General features: G+C 39.6%; 1 long non-coding RNA gene across 1 annotated transcript; it reads left to right on the top strand.

Annotated features, from left to right (window-relative positions):
• The first annotated feature begins 338 nt into the window (after positions 1-338).
• On the top strand, positions 339-4,891 carry LOC116075466. Its single transcript, XR_004112554.1, has 3 exons — positions 339-385; positions 2,830-2,867; positions 4,631-4,891. It is a non-coding gene; the product is annotated as an uncharacterized LOC116075466 (long non-coding RNA).
• The last annotated feature ends 1,297 nt before the right edge of the window (positions 4,892-6,188 follow it).

The raw sequence follows: 6,188 nt of genomic DNA, 5'->3' as shown, positions 1-6,188 counted from the left end.
AAACAATTAATGAAAGTAATAGGCCATGAATTTGAAAGTAAGAAATGAGTATATCAGAGGTTTTAGAAGGAATGGAAGTAATGATGTAATTCTATTATAATATCAAAACCAAAAGAAAAACAATAATATACTAAAATAATATACAAGGATGTAAAATATTTCTCCACTGAAAACTGTCTGAAGAAAGAGATTGAGGTAGACACTAGAAGATGGTAGGACCACCCGTGCTCACAGATGAATAGGATCAATATTGTGACGTCATCAGACCCTGGAAGTATAGGAAGAATTCTAAGAACAGAAGTGGTGAGCTCTCACTCAGCATTACATTTTGTCAACCAAACAAAAGGGAATAAGAAGCAACACATCATGATATTTCCTCTGTCAGGTATAGATGCTGTCTGAAAAAAAGGAAGCCGGAGGTTACACACAGCAGTCATCAGTGTGGGCCTTGCTAGCTTTGTTCCCTTGAGGTCACAGCTCTGTTAGCTATGCAGGAAAGATTCCTTTCGCTGACAGTTGTGGCCCTGGGAAAGGGTCAGCAGAGCTCCGTTTTAGTATCACATGTCCAAAATAGAACTTAACAAATATTTAAAATGAAAAGCTTTATTTAGCTTTTATTTATTTAGCTGAGACTTTTGGAGGAGACTGGCATATTTTTGTGTTAAGATCCAAATATATTGATTTAGATTTTCATGATCAGTCACATTATTGGTTTCTTCAGTGAGTGCCCTACTTGGGTTAAAGCTCTCTGGGAGTTCTATCCTATCGGAATCCTTACATTTTCAGCCAAAATCTAATGTCCTGAGGTGCCAGGTGGCTATTGCTGAAGGACTTAGTCCTCAGCCAAGCTTTCTCTACCTTACGCTCTGCAGCTCTAACATCCCAGGTCACTCCCTTGTCCATGAGCATGGTACAACTACTGTCTGCTTTAATGTATCATTTCATGCCTCATATCTCATGCCTCACAGTGTTGAGCATGCAGCCAGCATGCTTAGACCAATAAACACTGATCTGATGTATAATTGAAATAGAAGGGTGTAAAGTTTCAAACATATTTCCTAGGTTCACATAAAAATAGGAGCATAAGCAATTTTTGCACTGAAAACACAGACAGTACACAGTCAGACATACAATTATAATATCCTTTAAAAGAGCACTCACCCAGGGAAGGAGTGGCAGAGACAAACTATGGAGCAGAGACTGAAGGAAGGACAATCCAGAGACTGCTCCACCTGGGAACCCTTCTCATATTCAACCATCAAATCCAGACACTATTATGGATGCCAACAAGTGCTGGCTGACAGGAGCCTCATATAGCTGTTTCCTGAGAGGCTCTGACAGTACCTGACTAATACAGAAGTAGAGGCTCACAGCCATTCATTGGACTGAGCACAGGGTTCCCAATGAAGAAGCTAGAGAAAGGACCCAAGGAGCTGAAGGATTTGCAGCCCCTTAGGATGAACAATATGAACTAACTAGCACCCTCAGAGCTCCCAGGGACTAAATCACCAACCAAAGAGTACACATGGTGGGACTAATGGCTCCAGCTGAATATGTAGCAGAGGATGGCCAAGTTGGTCATCCATGGGAGGAGAGGCACTTGGCCTTGTGAAGGTTCTATGCCCCATTGTAGGGGAATGCCAGGGCCAGGAAGCAGGAGAGGGTGGGTTGGTAAGCAGGGGGAGGGAGGAGGGAACAGGGGTTATTTTGGTTTTGTTTTTTTTTTTTATTTTTTTTGTTTTTATTTTTTGGAGGGGAAACTGGGAAAGGAGACATGTAAATAAAGAAAATATCTAATAAAAAAAGAGCACAAACAGATTAGCAAAATTTTGGCAAAAAAGTACCATTTATTGACTGTCTATTACATGCCTTATATGTTGTCTTTTAACATATTTAATTCATTGAGAGTTCCATACATGTAAGCAATGCAGTTTGGTTATACTCACTCCATTTCTATAACTCCTCTCAGATGTCCCCAGGTCCCCATCCCAATATAATGTCCTCTTATTATTTTTATACACATTAAATCTAATCAGGGATGCTTATATGTTCATAGATGAGGTTCATCCACTGAAGAACAGCCAGTTTCCTAGGGAGAACAGCCCTAAGTAACATGACTTTCCCACCCATCACAGCTATTGGTTGTCAAGGGAACCTCATCTAAGGGTAGGGTTTCCTGTGGCCGTCCTGCTCCATGTTAGGATGTTGACTGGATTGATAATGTATGGATGGTGTACTGAGTTAGTGGCATGTTAATTGTAAGGCATAAGTATCATAAATTTCCTTTATTAGTCCTATTAATAAGTGAAAATATGTCTTATGTTTAGTGATACTCGGGTATTAAGTATTGTCAAGAGCTACTGAACAGCCCAACCATGTTTTACATTCAGGTCAATCTGAGCATGGAAGCCAGTCTGACCCACTATGCATTTTACTCCCCTTTTTTTGCTAGATATTAAATAAAATAGTGGATCATCGAGCGACAAGTCCCCTGAATGCTGAACTCCCTCTGCAGTACTGGTGACTGTTCTGCTAGCCTGCCAAACTCAGCAGCCAACATGCTTCCAGCCTAAAGCCCTAATCTGTTGTTGTAGTTACAGAAAGGTGTAGTGTTAATTCTTAATGGAACTATTTGTAAAATAAATAAGAGATTGAATGATGGAAAAAGATAGGAGAGAGGTAGAGACAGAGACAGACAGAAACACAGTGACAGAGAGACAAAGACAAAATAGAGACAGAGGCAGATAGACAGACAGACAGACAGACAAGACTACTTTCAGTTCTGCCAGTATAATACTGACCTATAAAATATGCAATCTTTTGCTCCAGCACCAGGTCTCCATCTAAGGATAACAGGCTGAGAAAAAGTAAGAAATTTTTGCTGCAGAGGTATTTTGAGTCCTATCAATTACTTTAAATGTTCTTAGACTATATGTACCAGAGATATCATTTAACTAAACTTTCTTCTGAATGATTGCATCTTTCCAGTCTGAGATTTAACCTGTTAGAGATCATGAAGCTGCTACAGAAATCCTAATGAAAGAATTCTCAGTATTGCTTTTTATATTTGTAGTACATGTGGCTGATATTTGGAGAAAGGCCTAGAAACCCTACAATTATAATCAAGTTTATAAATTCTCTTCTCACTTAATTATAAATCCTGATTACATTTTCTCTGCCAGATTCCTGCCTAATGTTCCCATTTGATAATGAGCTCCATAAAAGCTATCCAGTGAACATGATTTCGTGTGATGTTTCCCCAGGTACCAATGTACTCTGGTTTGAGAAGATTACTATGAGTCCATGCATCTGGAATTAAATTCTCTGAATCTTGTCCTTCTTTGGAGTGCTACATGAAGCCCACTAAACCAGGTCACATAAGTAGAAAAGGAACCATCTGAGTTGGTTATAACAAGGATGAGTTACCATGCTCATTTGACAATACTTGTAAAGTTTAAATAATTCTCATAAACCTACACAGAGTATGTATGGCAGAATCCAGACCTGGGTGATAAAGGCATTAAGATCTAGAGCCATACAATTAACCTCCTGCAAGGATAACTTCATTAGAATTAGAAATGAGTGTTGATAACCTACTGGACATGACAAGTATTGTATATAACGTGATGGGGCAAGCTTTTGCCTTTTTGTAAGGAAGGTTTCTCAAACACTTTTCTAGGATCTCTCATCAAAGTGAGAAAGTCAGATATCTACATTAAGTTTTAATAACAAGTTCTGTTAATGTTCTATGAAAATACATATACTGTACAGGTGAAGTATCATGTTTTTAATATTCAAATTAAAGAGAAACATAATTATGTATATATATTTTATTTATTTTATTTTAAAGTCTTATTTTTCAAATGTCTTTCTCAAGTAACCACTTCATTTGGTTTCAATTTCTGTTGAGTCCATTTCACAGTCTATTAAGAATAACAGGCAAAGATGATAATCACTGGATATAAAATTTATGAATTTCTGACTGCACATTTACAGAGTGGTGATTAATCTTCATTATAAACCTGGTTGGATTTGAAACGGCCTGGGAGACACACTTCTGTATGATTGTTTGAGACCATTTCCAGAGAGGTTTAACTGAGAACAGAAGAGCCATATTAGGTGTAAGCAGCACCATGCCATATATTGGGGTCCCAGACAAAGTAAAGGTGTAAAATAAAATCCAGCTGAACACCTGCATTTGGCTCTCTGTTTGCTCCATGTAGAAAGGATGTGACAACCTGACCCACACTTCTACCAACTCTTATTTTTCTACTATGCACTTGAATAAGACTTCCTCTCCTAAGTTGCTTTTGAAAAGTGTTTTGTTACAACAATGATATAAACAAGGAACACATACAGAATATTTCTATTTGGCAATTTTGTGTGGGTACAAGTAAGGAGTTTAATTGCACTCCACAAAAGATGAAAATATGACAAGTTATTTTCACACATTAACAAAGAACCTCAGAAAGGATGCTGAACCAGAGCAAATGGAAATTGGAAATGAGCTATTCTTGTCTCGGGGCAAGTCAGCTGATTTTAATAATTAACAGACAAAGGTGAAGTCATCTTAGAAACCATTTTTAAAGTAATTACAAGTCTCCAAAATTACTTGTTTTTTTTTCTGCAGGCATAATAACCTTCTGTTGCTTGAGACACAGAGACTGGTACACTCTGCAACACTGCACCTACACTCAACAGGGAGGGATTGCAAATTGAGAAGAGATGAATGACTTCATGAAGAAATTTCTAAAACAATAATAATATAACATTTTATATTTTATTAATTCATTTATTTATTTGCATTGAAGCAATTCTGCCTCTCTGTCCCCCTCACTAAGTCCCTACCCCATCACCCTTCTCTCTGAGAGGGTGGGGCCCCACCTGAGTATCCCCCCAACCCTAGATACAGCACAGCCACTCCCACTGACGCCAGACAAGGCAACCCTGTTTGGGTATTGATTCCATTCTGCAGTCAGGCTACAGCTTCAGGGAGAACCTCCACTCCAGTTGTTGGGGGACCCACATGGAGACTATGCTGCAACGCACATCTGCTACATATGTGCTGGAGCCTCATTACAGCCTGTATGTTCTTCGGTTGGTGACTCAGTTTCTGAGAGTTCCCAGAGATCCAGGTTAGTTGATTCTGTTGGACATCCTGTGGAATCTCTACCCTCTTCAGGGCCTTCAATCCTTCCCTCAACTCTTCACCACTATGGAAATCATTCTAATGGTTCCTCAGAAATTGGACATAGTACTACCCAGAAGATGCTCCAACATGTAATAAGGACATGTGCTCCTCTATGTTCATAGCACCAGCACCCATATTTATAATACTCAAAAGCTGGAAACAACCCAGATGTCCTTCAACATAGGAATGGAAACAGAAAAATGTGATACATTTACACAATGGAGTATTATTCGGCTATTAAAAACAATGACTTCATGAAATTCATCCATCCATGAAATGGATGGATGTAGAAGATATCATCCTGAGTGAGGTAACCCAGTCACAAAAGAACACCCATGGTATGTACTCACTGATAAGTGGGTATTAGACAAAGAGTGTGGAATACCCACGATACAACTCACAGACCACATGAAGCTCAAGAGGAAGGAAGACCAAAGAGTGAATGCTTCTGTCCTACTCAGAAGGGGGAACAAAATAATCAAGGGAAGTAAAGCATGAGAGGGACTTGGGAGGAAGAGAAGAGGGGGAGGGGGGAAAGGGAGGAAGAACCACGTATGGGAGTAGATGGAGGAGATGTACAGAGGGTCAGGAAGTTGAACAGAGGTGTATAGCAATGGGGGATGGGGAACTGGGGGTAGCAACCAGAAAGTCCCAGATGCCAGGAATACAAGAGTCTCCTAGGACTCCATAGAAGTTCTCCAACCAAGTCCTCTCCAACCCCCAGAAGCTGCAGTTTTCCACTCATTCTTCTGGCCCTCTAGGTCTCTTTCCTAACTCTTCCCACACCTGCCCCCCAATTCCCTCTTGTTTAATTTCTTTGGGTCTGTGGGGTGTATCATGAATATTCTGTGCTTTATGGCTAATCTCCACTACCATGTACATGATACATACCATGCATGTACGTAAGTAAGTACATACCATGCATGTACGTAAGTAAGTGCATACCATGCATGTACGTAAGTAAGTGCATACCATGCATGTACGTAAGTAAGTACAT

The sequence above is a fragment of the Mastomys coucha genome, unplaced genomic scaffold, assembly GCF_008632895.1.
Source record: "Mastomys coucha isolate ucsf_1 unplaced genomic scaffold, UCSF_Mcou_1 pScaffold3, whole genome shotgun sequence".
Lineage (NCBI taxonomy): Eukaryota > Metazoa > Chordata > Mammalia > Rodentia > Muridae > Mastomys > Mastomys coucha.
This window is presented reverse-complemented; position numbering and strand designations above follow the sequence as displayed.